The sequence below is a fragment of the Ovis canadensis genome, chromosome 9 (assembly GCF_042477335.2).
Source record: "Ovis canadensis isolate MfBH-ARS-UI-01 breed Bighorn chromosome 9, ARS-UI_OviCan_v2, whole genome shotgun sequence".
Classification (NCBI taxonomy): Eukaryota; Metazoa; Chordata; class Mammalia; order Artiodactyla; family Bovidae; genus Ovis; species Ovis canadensis.
In genome coordinates, this window is record NC_091253.1 from 60,136,538 (window position 1) to 60,155,945 (window position 19,408).

At 43.2% G+C, this 19,408-nt stretch overlaps 1 pseudogene; it reads left to right on the forward strand.

Moving 5' to 3' along the window:
- The first annotated feature begins 10,937 nt into the window (after nucleotides 1-10,937).
- Nucleotides 10,938-11,068, forward strand: LOC138446342 (U2 spliceosomal RNA; annotated as a pseudogene).
- The last annotated feature ends 8,340 nt before the right edge of the window (nucleotides 11,069-19,408 follow it).

Consider the following 19,408-nt stretch of genomic DNA (forward strand, 5'->3'; position numbering starts at 1 on the left):
TTCCATATTCCCATAACACACCTCCCTCCTAAATATGAAAGGTACATAGAAACCTTTTTTTTTTTTTCAAATTAATACTTCTGGTTACAAATGGCAGGTTGAACACATCCATTTATCTCTCATCTCCCCAACTTCCTCTTATAATGAAGTCAAAGAATCTGAAAATTCTAAGCTCATGAAGAAAAATTTAAAAAAACACCAGTGAACAAAAAATAGTTAAGAAAGTTGAGAATACAGTGGATGAAGAAGTGCGGACAAATGTCATCACCCATTAGTCAAGAAAGCAGAACCTAAGTACCTAGTGGAAAATGAACTTATTTAACAAGAAGAATCCAGGAACAGCCCAGAAACTGAGGCATCAGGTAGTGCGTAGAGGGGATAAGGCATTGAGCTCATAGCGTAAGAACTGACTGAAAACCAGGAGCCATTAAATGAGTTTGTACTCCTGCAACAAACAGCTGAACAAATTTGTTTAGTCCCCCAAGGAGATGGGAGGCTTATTCTCCAGGGAAATTGGTCCATAGCAGCTAAGAGTGACCGGACAACTAAGCTGTCACCAGAGTATAGTCAGCAGACACTTTCTCGTACCCGAACTGCTCCTAGTTTTTTCCCTTTCCTTAGGCTGGAATCTGCTTAGTCTGAGATCCTGTTTCAATCACAGAGGACAATGCCTTAGGGCAGTTCTTAAACCTCATGTGATGGTGTGTTCTTAGTCACTTAGTCGTGTCGGACTCTTTGAGACCCTATGGACTGTAGCCCGCCAGGCTTCTCTGTCCATGAGATTCTCCAGGCAACAATACTGGAGTGGGTTGCCATGCAGTCGTCCAGGGCATCTTCCTGACCCAGGATCTAACCCACATCTCTTAAGTCTCCCACACTGGCAGACAGGTTCTTTACCTGGAAGCACCACCTGGGAAGCCTTGACAAGGATCAAAATCATCTGAGGGTTTATGAAAACACTGAGCCCCACCCAGAACCTTCAAGGGTTCTGATACGGTAAGTCTACAGCAGGCCAGAAAATTTGCTTTTCTAACAATATTCTAGGTGATGCTGATGAAGGAAATGGCAACCCACTCCAGTATTCTTGCCTGGAGAATCCCATGGATGGAGGAGCTTGGTGGGCTACAGTCCACAGGTCGCAAAGAGTCAGACACGACTTCACAACTTCACTTTCACTTTCAATGAACCATTACTCTAGAAATGTACCTAAGTAGAAGGAAACTGGATCCCTGAAGAATCAGATGGAAGAACAGTCTATTTACCCAAGCTTGACAGTTATTCAAAAGAGAACTTTGTTCTTCAAGCCACTGAACTTTGGATCCCTATCTGCCATTCTATCCTTATTAACAGCCACAGCTTGCTCCTGGAAGTGCAGCAGGCAAGCTGACACCTAAGCAAGAGACTAGAGATTTCCCTATAGAATCTGGTTGGCTGCAGAGAAACAATTTACAGATACTGCTGGAGTTACCCAACAACAAACAAAAGCAATAACACTCAAGCTTATCGCCTTATCAAATGCAGTAAATCCTACATGTCAATAAGACTTGCCTTGCCCATGCACAGGACACGAAATTAAAAGACACTTGCTCCTTGGAAGAAAAGCTATGACAAACCTAGACAGAGTATTAAAAAGCAGAGACATCACTTAGCTGACAAACGTCCACATAATCTAAGTTACGGTTTTTCCAGTAGTCATGTACAGATGTGAGAGGTGGACCCAAACGAAGACTGAGGACCAAAGAATTGATGCTTTCAAACTGTGGTGCTGGAGAAGACTCTTGAGAGTCCCTTGATTGGAAGGAGATAAAACCAGTCAATCCTAAAGAAAATCAATCCTGAATATTCACTGGAAGGACTGATGCTAAAGCTGAAGCTCCAGTACTTTGGCCACCTGATGCGAAGAGGTGACTCACTGGAAAAGACCCTGATGCTGGGAAAGATTGAGGGCAGGAGGAGAAGGGGACAACAGAGGATGAGATAGTTGGATGACAGCAACTGACTCAATGGACATGAGTTTGAGCAAACTCTGAGAGATGAAGAAGGACAGGGAAGCCTGGCATGCTGCAGCCCCTGGGGTCACAAGAGTTGGACACGACTTAGTGACTGAACAACACAACAACATGCACAGGGACCTAGCCAGCTTTCTGTGCCTACCAGACACAGGAGGAAAGTATCTAACATGAAAGAAAATGACTGAAAATGAAAACAGGGGGGGAAATAGGACCAAGACAAGAGACAATGCAAGGAACAGAAGTTTGGTTTTTTTTTAATTACCATTAATCAGAGTTTAGAGTCAATACTGTATCCTTTAAAAAGAATTAGATGTTTTGGCTTCCCTGGTGGCTCAGCGGAAAAGAATCAGCCTGCCAATACAAGAGCTGCTGCTGCTGCTGCTGCTAAATCGCTTCAGTCGTGTCCGACTTCCTGTGACCCCACAGACGGCAGCCCACCAGGCTCCCCCGTCCCTGGGATTCTCCAGGCAAGAACACTGGAGTGGGTTGCCATTTCTTTCTCCAATGCATGCAAGTGAAAAGTCAAAGTGAAGTCCCTCAGTCATGTCCAACTCTTAGCAACCCCATGGACTGCAGCCTACCCGGCTCCTCCACTCATGGGATTTTCCAGGCAAGAGTACTGGAGTGGGGTGCCATTGCCTTCTCCGCCAATACAAGAGACATGGGTTCAATTCCTGATCGAAGAAGATCTCGCTTGTCACGGAGTAACTAAGCCTAGTGTGCTACTAGTGTGCTCCTGGCTAATACTGAGCCAGGAAACCAAAACTACTGAGTCCAGGTGTTGCAACTACTGAAGCCTGAGCCCTAGAGCCCCTGCTCAGCAACTAGAAAAGTCACTACGATGAGAAGCCCGTGCGCGGTGACTAGAGTAGCCCCTGCTCACCATAACTAGAGAAAATCCTCTGCAGGAAGGAAGACCCAGCACAGCCAAAAAAAGATACATAAAATTATATAGAAAGAGAACTGGATGCTTCCCTACAGGAAAAAAAGCCAGAGGGAACAGTCGCCTCCTGGTGGTTGAGTGAGGTAACACACCATTCCGGGCTTGAGTCCGGCCAGCCAGGGACTTCACAGAGTGTGACCGTGTCTCCACACCCCAGTCTTGTCTACGCAGAAGAAACTAAGGACCTAACCAAAGTCTCCCCACTGACTGGGCACTCTGAGCTACCCCTGCCCCTGTATGGAACAGAAAGCCATGATGTTTTAAAGCAGAGCCAGAGAAAGCCAAGCCCCTCCTCTCTGCTTTGGTATTTCAGAACTATAAAACAGGTGAAGGGGGAAAAAAAAAAGAATTAAATGCTTAAAAAAAATTTTATAACCTGAAAGAATGCGTTCTTAGAAATTTAAAATAACTGAAATAAAGATTAAAGCAAAAGAATGAAAAACAAATGTAAAACATGAAAAATAAGCAAAAGGTAAACAATAATTTTGAAACAGGAAAAAAAGAATTTTAGAGAATCAGGTAAGGAAATGAAACATCCCTCTACTGAGGGCTCCAAAAACAGAAGATGAGGGGTGGAAATTACCAAAGAAACAGTAAAAGAGAATTTCCCCAAGCTGAAGTATAGGAATTTCTAGATTGAAAGAAGCGGAGACCTATTTAAGAGGGAGGAGACATATGTATGCCTATGGCTGATTCAAGCTGATGTTTGGCAGAAACCAACACGATACTGTAAAGCAATTATCTTTCAATTAAAAATAAATACATTTTAAAAATAAATTAAAGAATTTTTAAAAGAGACCCATTTAAAGGCATATTGTCATGAAATTAGTACTTCAAAAAAATCTTCTGGAACTTTTGTTTCCAAAGAGGAAACATATCATATACAAAAGAATGAGAAAAAACGGCATTGGCTTCACACACACACACACACATACACACACACAAATTGAAATCCAGAATTAGTAAAGACATGCCTTCGAACACTTCTGAGGAAAAACGATCTCCAACTTAGAATTCTATACTCGGTGAAACTGTTAATCATGAATGAAGACAATTGTTTGGTGGCACGCGGGATCTTATTCTCTGACCAAGGAACCAAGGATCAAACCCATGGCCCCTGCAGGGGAAGTGCACAGTCCTAACCAGGGAATTCTGGTAAAAATATCTTCAAACCTGGAGGCTTTCAAAATTTATCTCCTGTGCCTGCCTTCTCTTTCTACAGGGAGAGTGAAACCAAATGAGAAAGTAAACAGAGAAGAAGAAAAACACAAGATCTGGTAAGCAGGGGTCCAGTCTACATGACACACAAAGGGAGTTCCCAGGATGACGTAAAAGGGAAATGCCTGCATGACCCACCACGGCTGTGGGGCGGCCTGAGCACAAACAACCCAGAGCAAACAGGAGCCACGGGCCGTGGGGGCATGACTCCTAGGGAAAACGGACCTGATAAATCATCTGTGGAAGACTATTCCCCTTCTGGGCTTCCCTGGTGGCTCAGATGGTAAAGAATCTGCCTGCAATGCGGGAGTCCCAGGTTCGACCCCTGGGTGGGGAAGATCCGCTGGAGAAGGGAATGGCTACCCACTACTCCAGTATTCTTGCCTGAAGAATCCTAAGGACAGAGAACCCTGGCAGGCTACAGTCCACAGGATTGCAAAGAGTTGGACACAACTGAGCAACTTACATCCCCCTTCTGCCAAATATTTTGGCTTTTTCCATGATACCCCTCCTTTCAGTGCCCACTCCCGAGATTAGAGACCCCTGCCCCCTGGGATGGCGAGCTTGGCCAAAGAACCTACTTGACCCAACATATTGTGAGTAAACGTGATGAGTTATGTGAGTGGAAACTGTAAGAGCCAGTGTGTGCTCTCCCACCAATCAGCTCTGTTCCAAAAAGAGGTTACTCTTCACTCAGTCCCAGAGCAGAGACAGCATGTAGCCAAACTCAGACGGACTTCTATCATGAGAAAAATCAAACAAAACAACTTCTCTCTTGGAAATCACTGGAATTTGTGGGTAATTTGTTACCACAGCATGACCTATGTTCTGACTGATACATCATCTGATACATTTGACCACGTGGAAAACTGTATTGTAATAATGTGGGAAGACTTAGTGAGAGGTACCTGGAAAATTAAGCGATTACATTCATTTATTTAAAAAATATTTATTAGCTCCTAGCATGTGTCAGGAATTTTTTCCTAAGGCACTAAGAATATGAAAAACAAGAAGGTTAAAGAGACAAAATTTTTTTGGCCACGTCACATAGCATATGCTCAGCAGTGAAAGCGCAGAGTCCTAACCACTGGGCGGCCAGGGAATTCCCAAGTGAAAGTCGCTCAGTCATGTCTGACTCTGTGACCCCATGGACTACAGAGTCCATAGAATTCTCCAGGCCAGAATACTGGAGTGGGTAGCCTTTCCCTTCTACAGGGGATCTTCCCAACCCAGGGATCGAACCCTGGGTTGATCGCACATCATGGTAAGATTCTTTACCAGTTGGGCCACAAGGGAAGCCCAAAGAGGCGATTATTAGCAATTATTAATGTCAAAAAATGCTTATAGGAAAAAGAAAAAAAATCATAACATACTGCTTGCCTCATCAGAGAATAATGTTCACAGTTACCATATAAGAATTGATGAGAATAAAGGGAGGGTAAGCAGTGAAGTACGGAAGTAGTTATCTAAATCCTAATACACCATAATAGGATAATATCTAAAACTGATAATCAAAAAATTAGTTATAAACATATTATGAAAAATATATGGAATACACAAACTATTTAAGCTAATAAGTTCAGGAAGGTTGCAGAATACAACATCAATACATAAAACTCAATTGCATTTGCATATATACCAATAAGTAATGTGAAATTGAAAGTATTAATAAAATAATTTCATATGAAACAGCATCAAAAAGAATAAAATATTTAGGATTAAATTTGATAAAGGAAGTAAAGACATATATCCTATGTTTAGAATTGGAAAGACTTAGAGATCAAGCCAGTCAATCCTAAAGGAAATCAGCCTTAAATATTCACTGGAAGGACTGGTGCCAAAGCTCCAATAGTTTGATTACCTGATGTGAAGAGCTGACTCATTAAAAAGACCCTGATGCTGGGGAAAATTAAGGGCAAGAGTAGAAAGGGGTGACAGAGAATAAGATGATTGCATGGCATCACCGACTCAATGGACATGCTGCTAAGTCACGTCACTTGTGTCCAACTCTGTGTGACCCATAGACGACAGCCCACCAGGCTCCCCCATCCCTGGGATTCTCCAGGCAAGAACACTGGAGTGGGTTGCCATTTCCTTCTCCAATGCATGAAAGTGAAAAGTGAAAAGTAAAGTCGCTCAGTCGGGTCTGACTCTTTGCGACGCCATGGACTGCAGCCTACCAGCCACCTCCATCCATGGGATTTGCCAGGCAAGAGTACTGGAGTGGGGTGCCATTGCCTTCTCCGATGAGTTTGAGCAAATTCTGGGAGATAGTGAAGGACAGGGAAGCCTGGCATGCTGCAATCCATGGGGTCACAAAAAGTGGGACAGGACTTAGCGACTGAAGAACAACAATTGTAAAGATGTTGTTTACATCTTTGTTGTAAAGATGGCAATACCACCCAAATTAATTTACAGACTTGATATAATCCCTATCACAATCCAAGCTGGCTTCTTTACAGGAAATGACAAACTGATCTTAAAATTCATGTAGAAATTCAAGGGATCCCTAAAGAACCAAATGGTCTCGAAAAAGAACAAAGCAGGAGGACACACATTTCTTGATTTGAAAACTGACTACAAAGCTATAGAGTCAAAACAGTGTTACTGGCATAATGATACTTAGAGATGTAACTCAATGGAATAGACTTGAGAGGCCAGAAATAAATCCACACATGTATGATCAATTAATTTTCATCAAGGGTGTCAAAATCATTCAATGGGGAAAGAACTGTCACTTCAACAACTGGTGTTGGGGCCACATGAATATGCACAAGTAAAAGAATGAACTTGAATCTCTATCTCACATATACAAAATTAATATTGGTATGGCCAAAAAATTTATGGAAGAAAGCATAGATGTAAATCTTTGTATCCTTGTATTAGACAACTGATGTATAGATATGACGCCAAAACCAGAAGCAAAAAAGAGAAAATAATAGGACTTCATCAAGATTAGAAACTTCCATGCATGCAAGAAAGTAAAAAGACAACATACAAAGTGAGAGAAAATATTTGCAAGTCATATATCTAATGGGGTAGTATCCAGAATGGGAGAAGGCAATGGCACCCCACTCCAATACTCTTGCCTGGAAAATCCCATGGACGGAGGAGCCTGGTAGGCTGCAGTCCATGGGGTCGCTAAGAGTCGGACATGACTGAACGACTTCACTTTCACTTTTCACTTTCATGCATTGGAGAAGGAAATGGCAACCCACTCCAGTGTTCTTGCCTGAAGAATCCCAGGGATGGGGGAGCCTGATGGGTTGCCGTCTAAGGGGTTGCACAGAGTCGGACATGACTGAAGCGACTTAGCAGCAGCAGCAGCAATATCCAGAATACATAAAGAGTTCTCACAACTCAACATCAAAATGATAAATAACCAAATTAAAACATAGGGCAAAGGAGAGACTGTTAACATGGGGTTTCTTTTTGAGGTGATGAAAAAGTTCTGTGTTAGATGGTAGTGATGGTGGCACCATATACTGAAAACCACTGACTTGTACACTTTTTAAAAGGTGAGTGTTACAATGTGTGAGTTATACCTCAATTTTTGTAAACATTGAGAGAAAATATCAGTAGACACAGCTAACAGAGACGACAGTGGTAACTTCTAGAGAGCTCCACTGGCTCTACAAAGACAGTGAGCTGATAACTACTGCTTTTTCTTGCATCTCTTAGTATGTTTAGCATTCAATGCTATAAATATTTATTACTTTGATTTTTAAAAACTTATTTTAAAAACCACTGCATCTTGAAAAAAAAAAATCACTGCATCTCAAGCCCATTCAAGGTCTCAGAGGAGTCTGAGAATGGAATGAAAATACATCATTAGTGAATTATGCAATACTCTTCAAAAAACAAGACTTTTTACTTTTGGATAGGAAGGGAGTGGAATCTTGCCTGAACTCTATTTTCTTGAATTAAGACACAGGAAAGCTTTGGGGAAAGGAAGCACAGAAATAGAGGTGGCATTAGTTAACTTTAAGTCAATGAAAATCTAAAATCAAGGGGAAATTTAAATGAGTCAAGAGCTTCTTATTTATAAAATTGATTTAAATGGTTATGCTTGAAAATGAGGTTGGAAAAAGGGAGCCACTGGACTTCCCTGGTGGTTCAGGAATTAAGAATCCACCTTCCAATGCCACGAGAATGGGTTGGATATCTTCTCTGGGAGGATTTTACATGCCGTGGGGTAATAAAACTCGTTAGCCACAACTACTGAGCCCGCAGTCTGAAATAAAAGAAGCTACTGCAACAAAGAGTAACCCCTACACAACTAGAGAAAGGCCGAGAGAAGCAGCAAAGAAGCAGTGGAACCAAAACCAAACAAAAATAAATTTTTTAAAGGGAGCCATTAAGTTATAAAATACCTTCAATTTCCAAATGAAGATAAGAATAGAGCTATCAGAAATAAAGTACTTACCAAGCACTCTAGATCAGTGTGACTCAAACTATTGGCTTGTGTAAAATACAATAAAAATGAATAACTAGAGAAATGAAATTAAGGAATGAATACATACAAGCTACAAAGCCAAATTTTCATTATCAGATTTAACAGACATTGGGCTTCCTCAGTGGCTCAGTGGTAAAGAATCCACCTGCAATGCAGAAGACACAGGAGATGAGAGTTCCATCCCTGGGTCAGGAAGATCCCCTGGAGGGCATGGCAACCCACTCCAGTATTCCTGCCTGGAGAAGCCATGGACAGAGGAGCCTGGTGGGCTAGAGTCCATAGCGTTGCCAAGCATCGGACACGACTGAGGTGACATCGTTGTGTGCACATACACACACACACACACACACACGCCTATATACATTAGAGAATGGGCCCAGGCTATATGTGTATACTTACATAGCAAAAGGTAGAAAATATCTAGGGACTTCCCTGGTGGTCCAGTGGTTAGAATGCCACACTTCTACTGCAGGGAACACGGGTTCCAATCCTGGTCAGGGAACTAAGCTTCCATAATTTGCATAGTGCAACCAAAAAAAAAAAAAGATAGGGGCCAGACTTTATATTCATTAACCTTTAGGGCTAAGAGAAAAGGGACATAAAGGGGGAAATTTTTACCTTAGTTCATTCATACATTCACTCATGGTTTATTTGAAAATCATGTACCAAGGACCAATTATGTTCCAGGTAGGAAGAAAACAATGGCAGATAATAAGCAAGTAGACAAAGAACTTGAAAAGAAAGGAAGGAAAATAGGAAATTGGCAGGGAGAAGGGAGAGAGGGAAGGTGTAGGGAGGGGGAATGAAAGCAAATTCCAAAACAGCTGATAGTGGAATATGTTGTCCTATTAGATGGTGGGTGCTAAATGGCTTCAGTTGTGTCTGACTCTGACTCTCTGAACCCGTAGCCGGCCAGGCTCCTCTGTCCACGGGATTCTCCAGGCCAGAATTCTGGAGTGGGTAACCAATCCCTTCTCCAAGGGACCTTCCTGACTCAGGGATAGAACCCGGGTCTCCTGTACTGTAGGGGGATTCTTTACCATCTGAGCCACTAGGGAAGCCTGGTATACAGAAGCAAAGGAATACCTGCCCGCACCCACCAGGAGGTGAAAGAGACAAGGAAGCGTTCTTGCCTAGGGCCTCCAGAGCAGGAAGGTCCTGCTGTCATCTTGGTTTTGGACTTCTGACTTCAGAACTGTGAGATAATAAATGTCTGTTGTTTTAAGTCACCAAGTGTGTGATAATTTGTTACAGTAGCCACAGGAAATTAATGCACCATGATTACAGTAGTTAAAATACCAAAACTTAGAATACTATAAAATTGAATGAGAATTCTTTAATGCATCTTAATTGAGGAAGGAGCAGGTTAAATTCATATTGACTGGCATTTATAGACAATTTACTATAAGCACTTTAATGTATTAGTTCATTTAAGTCTTACAACAATGCTCTGAAGTAATTACTATCCCTTCTTAGTATTTGGAAACAAAAAAATCCAAGTACAGAGGTTTAAGTAACTTGGCTGATGTCACCCAGCCATGAAAGAGCCAATAAATTGTTGTTGCTGTTGTTGTTCAGTCACTAAGTTGTGTCTGACTCTTTGCAACTCCATGGAATGTAGCCCCCAGGCTCCTGTATCCATGGGATTCTCCAAGAATACTAGGATGGGTTGCCATTTCTTCCTCCTTGGGATCTTCCCAACCCACGAACAGAACCATGTCTCCTGCATCTCCTGCATTGGTAGGCAGATTCTCTGTCCGTTAGAATTCCCCAACCTCATTTTTGTTGTGTTGGGAAACTCCTCCCCAATTGCATGTGGTCCTGATGTAACTGTAAACTCAGTCCCACAGGGAAAACCATGAGACCCATACCTGCCAAAGTTCCTGGTACCCCCAGGCTCAGTGATGACTGAGGGGTGTTGCAGACATAGGATACAAAAAGATCAAGGAGAGTCCACTCTAAGATGGCTTTACCAATACTGGGAAGAGACACTAGTTTTCTTGGAGGTGCGAGGCTGGAAAGTATAGCTGTCAGTGATCCTCTTCCTCACCATTTGGGTAGAAATTGTAGAATAAAGCTGAGCAGAGCTGGGAGAGGGAGACAGAGCCCTGACAACCTCCTGTGAGTCCTGTTTCCAGCTTTCCTGAAGCTAGTGGCACTTTTGACTCCCTGGTTTTATCAATCCACTAATCTCTTTTAGCTAAAGCTAGTTTTGCTTGAAAACAAAAATAGCCCTAATACAAAGCCCAGGTTCAGCTTGAAATGCGGAGAAATGGGAAGGATGTTTATGAGCACTAAAAATAACCTGAACACTTCTTGGCCTTTTGGCTAAGATCAAGTGTAAACATAATCTGAAATTTCTTTCGGATGACTGGAGAGTTTGTCATTGATCTTAAAACAATTCTCTCCACTAAAATCTCATATTTATTTTAAATAGGAAGTATGCATGTCCGATGCTTTACGATCCCATGGACTGTGGCCCGCCAGGCTGTCCATGAAATTTTCCAGGCGAGAATACTGGAGTGGGTTGCCATTTCCTACTCTCGGGTATCTTTCCAACCCAGGGATCAAACCTGCATCTCCTGCCTCAGCAGGTGATTCTTTACCACCTCGCCACCTGGGAAGCCCAAACAGGAAGTGTTTTCCTCTGAATATTTGGTTAGCAGTTTATATATCTTTCTCTGTTTCTGCAATAGAATTACAGTTTGTACATTTTGCTGTTGTTCCCTTGCTATGTTATTCTCCCAGACAAGTATTTACATTCTTGATACTAAATTACAGCTGAAAATTTGTCTTCCGTCGTCCTGGAAAAGAAAGAGAAATAACATTGCTCGTAACCTAAGAAACTTGGAAGTGAGTTAAAACAGTCATCCTCAAACCTGGCTGTGCCTCAGATTCATCTAGGAGAGCTTTATTCCCCTGAAGTATGAATTTTGGCTCCATTCCAAATCTCACTGGAAGAAGATTGAGTTGAATTGATTTAACACTCAGCAATGCTATATGGGCTTCCCTGGCGGCTCAGACAGTAAAGAAACCGCCTGCAATGCAGGAGATCCAGGTTCAATCCCTGGGTTGGGAGGATCCTTTGGAGAAGGAAATCGCAAGGAACTCCAGTGTTCTTGCCTGGAGAATTCCATGGACAGAGGAGCCTGATGGGCTACCGTCCATGTGGTCACAGAGTCGGACACAAATGAGCGAATAAGCACACACACTGCTCTAGTGAACAAAGTTATAATTATTTCTTAAAGAAACAAAGATATAAAACATGATCTCTTCTGTCACTGGCCGGCATCCATGAGCTCATGAGAATCTGTTCTGCTTTGTGACTAGAGGAAAAGCTTTCACCTTGGAAGATTGAGCAACAGATGTTAATTCCAGGAACACTGAAATGAGAATACACAGATATAGTTCTAGAAATATTCTAGAGCTTTGTTCTGTGACGCAATTGAGTTGCCCGGAAAGAGTTTAGTCCTCTTTGATACTTGCCTTTGAGTTTTTTGTGGTGGGAGCAGAGTTGGGAATTCATTTTTCCTCACTACTTAGGCAATGTTCTCCTGAATATTCCATGCTATGCCCCAGAAATTACAGGGTTTCCCTCTCTGGCTGGGGAGAATACAAACTCTTCTCAGCCTTTTGTCATCTCTTAGGGTTGCCCTTTTTTGGGCACGGTTCTTTCCTCAGATTCAGATGTGGTTTTCTCACAGGCTGAGCACTTGCTGGCTGCCGCCTGCAACCTGGAGCTTGCTGATCCACACTGGAGCTCTCTGCACGTTGCTTCTGTCTGTCAGCGCTTGGACCTGACAACGCTAGTCATGCTGGGCCTCCCTTGCCTTCCAGCTTTGTCTCCTCACAGAGGAGGCGGCCGGGCTCCACCCAGTTCCCCTGCCCACAAGGCAGCCTGGAAGACCCTCTCCAGACAGGAAGCTGTGCTTCAGTGTAGGGTTCACCACAGCTGCTTCCTTTCTCTCAGGAGCACTGACCATCCTTGTCTGATAGCCCACGTTTGGGAAACTGTTACTTGATGCATTCCAAATCCACGGTGGCTCAGTGGTAAAGAACCTGCCTGCCAATACAGGAGACACGAGACGTGGGTTCAATCCCTGTGTCAGTAAGATCCCCCGGAGGAGGGCACAGCAATCCACTCCAGTATTGTCTAGAGAATCCCATGGACAGAGGATCCTGGCAAGCTACAGTCCATGGGATCACAAAAGAGTCAGACCAGACTGAAGAGACTTAGCACACAGGCATTTAGTTCTCTCCATTCTTTTCTGTTCTTTAACTTCTTTAAATTGGTCCTGCTTACTTTCTGATAGAAACAGAGTAGAGAATGAGTGGTTACTAGGGGCCGGAGGTGGGGGAAACGGGGAGATTGGTCGAAGAGTGCAAACTTCCAGTAAGATGAATAAATTCTGTTGTTGCTCTTGTTCAGTCGCTCAGTCGTGTTCAACTCTTTGTGACCCCATGAACTGCTGCACACCAGGCTTCCCTGTCCATCACCGTCTCCCAGAGTTTCCTCAAACTCATGTCCATTGAGTCAGTGATGCCATCCAGCAACCTCATCCTCTGTCGCCCCCTTCAATCTTTCCTCCCACCTTCAGTCTTTCCCAGCATCAGGGTCTTTTCCAGTGAGTCGGCTCTTCTCATCAGGTGGCCAAACTACTGGAGCTTCAGCTTCAGCACGAGTCCTTCCCAGTGAATATTCAGTGTTGATTTCCTTTAGGATTTACTGGTTTGATCTCCTTGCTGTCCAAGGGACACTCAAGAGTCTTTTCCAGCAACACAGAAAAAGTTCTGAGGGCTTAATATACAGTGAGGTAGGAGGAGAAGGGGATAACAGAGGATGAGATGGTTGAATCACATCACTGACTCAATGGACATGAGTTTGAGCAAACTCTGGAAAATGGTGAAGGACAGGGAAGCCTGGAGTGCTGCAGTTCATGGGGTCTCAAGGAGTCGGACATGACTGAGTGACTGATCAACATTGTAATGCTGCTACTGCTAAGTCACTTCAGTCATGGCCGACTCTATGCGACCCCATAGACAGGCTCCCCATCCCTGGGATTCTCCAGGCAAGAACACTGGAGTGGGTTGCCATTTCCTTCTCCAATACGTGAAAGTGAAGTTGCTCAGTTGTGTCTGACTCTAAGCAGCCCCATGGACTGCAGCCTACCAGGCTCCTCCATCCATGGGATTTTCCAGGCAAGAGTACTGGAGTGGGTTGCCATTGCCTTCTCCAACACTGTAATAATACCATATAATAGGGAATTCCTGGGTGGCCTACTGTTCAGAATTCCAGGCTTTCACTGCTGTGGCCTAGGTTCAGTCCTTGGTTGGGGAACTAAGATTCCATAAGCTGGGTGTCGAGGCTAAAAGAAAACCAAAACCAAAAGCCCCCAAACATATTATAAACTTAAAAGTTGCTAAAAAAGTACATCTTAAATGTTTTCATTACAAAAAAGAAATGGTAGCTATGTGAGGTGATGGAAGTATTAACTGACCACACTGAGGTAATAATTTCACAATATGTAAATATATAAAATCACCATATTGTATACTTATTTATTGGGCCACACCGTGTGTCAGGCAGGGTCTCAGTTCCTTGACCAGAGATCAGAGCCAAACCCCCTGCAGTGGAAGTGAGGAGTCTTAAGCACTGGGCCACCAGGGAAGGCCACACTGTACACTTGAAATCAATACAACTGTATATCAATTACATCACAAGTGCTGGAAAAAATTAAAAAATATAGTTCTCTCCATTTCTGCAGCATATTTCAGGAAGCTTCTGCTGTACCTTAGATTTACACATGGGAAAGCATTTTAGCTCTTGTTTTACTTTGGCCAGGTCCCGAGGTGAAAGTGCCCAGTCTTAACCACTGGGCCGCCAGGGAATTCCCAGCATTTTAGCTCTTTACTGGGAGGGTCAGGCCATCTCCACAGGCTCTAAATTTCACAGGGGGTCAAGGGAGTTATCCACTCAGATATCTCCATCCCAAGTGTCAGAGTCACAAATTATCCCAGCTGGGGCTTTGACCCTGGTATAAGAAACCTCTCAGCTGAGCATTCAAATATCCTTGAAACTGAAGGCTATTTTACATTTGAACTTTGGTCTCCAGCTTTTCCTTCTCTCCCACTGCAGGAAATAAGATCTTCCTCGGCAGTTAATAAAGAGGCGCCCTGGTGTTCAGACACATTTCTCCATTGTGTGTTAACTGCCCTCAATTTTGCATTATCTTTCTATTGGGGGTGCTATGGACTGAACTGTGTTCCCCTTCTTACCCAATCCCCAATTCTTATGTTAAAGTCCCAAATCCCAATGTGCTAGTATTGGGAACAGAAATAATTAGGTTTTGGAGGCTTCCAAGGAGGCTCAGGGGTAAAGAATATGCCTGATGCAGAAAGGCAGATTTGATCCCTGGGTTGGGAAGATCCCCTGGAGAAGGGAATGGCTACCCACACCAGTGTTCTTGCCTGGCCATGGAATGGACAGAGGATCCTGGTGGGCTATCATCCATGGGGTCGCACCAACAACAAAGAGGAACAGTGTGTCACTTCTTGTGTCTCTCTGTGAGTGCAGGAAGAGGTCACGGGAGCAGAGAGATGGCAGCTGCCTATCAGAAGAGGCTTCAGATACTTTGCCAACACCTTGATCTTGCAGTTCCCGGCCTCCGACACTGCAAGAAATCATTTCCTGTTGTTTCGGCCACTCATCAATGGGGGCCCAAATAGACCAACAGTGGTCAACAAAATTTACAAACCAGCCAATTCCATTGTTCTCTCATAGTTTCCAAAGGCATGAACCATTGTATTGTCCAAGACGGTCTCCAATGGAACATTATTCCACGTCATCACCTCATTGTCAGGGTGACAGTGAGTGATGAGGTCTCAAAACTCCATCTTATCATCTTTTTGACAACACCCAGTGCCAAGTGTGTTGATTCGGGTTGTTGAGGAAGCAGACACTGATTTAGGAGACTGAGAGGTTTGTTGTGTGGTTTGTGGAAGACAAAAGTCGGATGCGGCTGGGAAAACCAAACTATGATGCAGATATGAAACCTGTGAAGGGAAGAAGGGGAGGAAGCAAATCTGGGTATGGAGAGATGCAGATGCAGATCTCCCCTAAAGGGAAGATCTAGAGCAAGTATTACCTGTTTGGAGAAGGTCCCACATTGGGCTGAAGGGGCCAGGCCTCCACAAGCTTAGTTATTGGCTGGGAGATAGTTGGGAAAGAAGCTTCCCAGTTGACACTAGTGGTAAAGAACCCGTTTGCCAATGCAGGAGATGTAAGAGACAAGGGTTCAATCCCTGGCTGGGGAAGATCCCCTGGAGGAGAGCATGGCAACCCACTCCAGTATTCGTGCCTAGAATCCATTGGGTTGCAGAGAGTCAGACATGACCAAAGTGATTTAGCATGCATGCACGCTTGAAAAAAGGGTGACTTTGGTTCTAAAACCAAGGCAGATTATCCCTGAAGGGCTTCAGTGAGGGGTAGGTACCAGCTAAGTGCACTGTCTGCAGCTGACCAGCAAGTTACTTCAGGAAGGGAGATGGGAGCAGTGCGCCCTCACTGACACCATCACTGTTTGGTCACTGAGATATTTTTAGAGTGGAAAGTGTACATTTCAGCAGATTAGAAATTACATAACAATACACAGAATTTACTTATTCAAATAGAAACCAAAGGAATGACCGTTTGGAACCAGCAGAAGCTCACCAAAAACAAGTTGCACCAGAAAATCAGCATCTCCTTTCTTTGATAAAACTATATAGAAATATGGCCTGAGAGGTGATAGTTTAATGTGTAACAGAAAAGTATTAGTAGTTTAACTAACGCACTGGGCTACAGATACTGTAGCCTGCTGTCCTTTGCTTGTTTTAAACATGGGGAAGATGTAGAACAGATGCTTTGAGGTGATATTGAAAAGGAAGGAGAGAGAATATGGTACAAGACGGGAAAAAAGCAAACAAAAAAACAAGGCTCAAACATAAAAAAAAAAACACAGAGCAGGACTAAACAAGGTGAAACTTTACATGAATAAGTAACATACTTTGTTGTTGTTGTTTAGCTGCTAAGTCGCGTCCGACTCTTTTTTACCTCATGGGCTGAAGACCACCGGGTTCCTCTGTCCGTGGGAGTTCTCTTGCAGGCAAGAAAACTGGAGTGGGTTGCCATTTCCTTCTCCAGGGGATCTTTCCAACCCAGGGATGGAAACTGCGTCTCCTGCATTGGCAGGTGGATTCTTAACCGCTCTGCTACCAGGGAAGCCCAGAAAAGCTTACTCAAATAAGTAATGTACTTTACTTGGGACAAAACAATAAAGAAAAAAAAAGCCCTACACAGATATAAGCAAAATGAAAAATACAGCTTTACCAATCAAAATCAAGTGTGATGTGGCTGCCAGAGAAAGTGAATTCAACCACAGGTATTATTAAAAGGAGTGTCTAAACCAGTGCTTCTCAAACTTGTTCTAAACAACAAACCCTTTCTCCTAATGCAAACATATGCAGACCATCAATGTGAAACATATCCAAATATGTCCCTGAGGTACCAAGGAATTCCTAGAGCTGTGAGAAACAGCTTGAAAAATCTTTGACCTAAACTGGAAAATAAATTCCATTCTCTTTTGTCTATTAGAGTATTTGAAGTAGTGAGATCAATTCTGGTTGTTACTGTTGTTTAGTCGCCGAGTTGTGTCTGACTCTTTCACAACCCCATGGACTGTAGCCCACCAGACTCCTCTGTCCATGGCATTCTCCAGGCAAGAATAATGGAGTGGGTTGCCATTTCCTCCTCCGGTGGCGGGGAGTGGTGTCAGATTCAGATTTAAATTCCAGCTCCATCACTTTTAAGCTGTGATTTTGAACAAGTTGATGACAGTTAAATTTGTCCATGTTCTCATACCTATTTCAGGCCCCATTATCATTCTTAGTCTTTTATTATTGAAAGCTTACTAATTCTGTTTAATCAAGGTAAGGTGTTCAATAAACTACAAATATTTAAAATGTACAGAGTTTATATATAGGCGTATATACATATATATATACATACACATATATGCACATCTGTGAAATCAAGATAAGAAAAAGAACATATCCATCACCTCGATAAGTTTATTCACACCTGTTCTCACCACTCTATATCTCCAACAAACATGTATCTGATTTCTTTTTTGGCCACGTGTCATGCGGGATTTTTGTTCCCCAACCAGGGCTTGAACCCATGCTCCCTGAAGTGGAAGCAGAGTCCTCACCACTGAACTGCCACAGAAATCCCCAGTTTATTTTTTTTTAATTGAAGTTTCGCTGATTTTCCAACAGCATGTAAGTTTCAAGTATACAAAACAATCATTGGTTTTAAAGATCATGCTCCATTTATAGTTATTACAAATATTGGCTCAATTCCCTGTGCTGGACAATTCATAGCTCATTTTATACACAGTAGTTTGCATCTCTCAATCCCCTATCCACGTCTTGTCCCCCTTCCTCTTCCCTCTCCCCACTGGTAACCGAGTTTGTTCTCTGTATCTGCAAGTCCACTCCCTTCTGTTATACTCACTACTTTATGTCATTCTTCAGATTCTACATATGACAACACAGAGCACCCATCTTCCTTTGACCCATTTCACTACACATACACCCTTCAAGTCAATCCATGTTGTAAATGGCAAATTTCCATCTTTTTATGGCAGAGTGGTATTTCATTGTGTGTAATACATGTGTACATATACATGACTATATATACATACACCACATCTTCTTTACCCATCCCACCCCCAACTCTTTTCCCCTTAGGTAATCGTAAGTTTGTTTTCTAGGTCTGTCTGTGCTGCTGCTGCTAAGTCGCTTCAGTCATGTCTGACTCTGTGCGACCCCATAAATGGCAGCCCACCAGGCTCCCCTGTCCCTGGGATTCTCCAGGCAAGAGTATTGGAGTGGGTTGTCATTGCCTTCTCTGTGTCTGTGAGTGAGTCTGTTCCTATTTTGTAAATAAGTCCATTTGTATCATATTTTAAATACAAGTGCCATCATATGATATTTGTCTCTGACTTGATAATCTGACTCTGATAATCTCTAGGTCCATCCATGTTGCTGCTAATGGGATTATTACATACTTTTTTATGGTTAACACCCTGTTGTGTGTGTGTATACATACATTTCGGAGAAGGCAATGGCACCCCACTCCAGTACTCTTGCCTGGAAAATCCCATGGGCAGAGGAGCCTGGTAGGCTGCAGTCCATGGGGTTGCTGAGTCGGACACGACTGAGCAACTTCACTTTCATGCATTGGAGAAGGAAATAGCAACCCACTCCAGTGTTCTTGCCTGGAGAATCCCAGGGACAGGGGAGCCTGGTGGGCTGCCGTCTCTGGGGTCGCAGAGTCGGACACGACTGAAGCGACTTAGCAGCAGCAGCATGTATATATGTATGCATGTATATGCATGTATGTATGTATGTATGTATGTATGTATGTATGTATGTATATATCACATCATCTCTATCAGTCCATGAACGCCTAGGTTGCTTCCATGTCTTGGCCACTGCAAACAGTGCTGCTATGAACACTGGGATGCATATTACCCCATCGAATTAGAGTTTTCTCTGGATACATGCCCTGGATCATATGGCAGTTCTATTTCTAAATTTCTAAGGATCCTCCACACAGATCTCCAAAGTGGCTGCACCAATTTACATTCCTATCAACAGTGTAGGAGGGTTCCATTTTCTCCACACCCTCTCTAGCCTTTACTTTTACTTTCTGATGGCCATTCTGACTACAGTGGG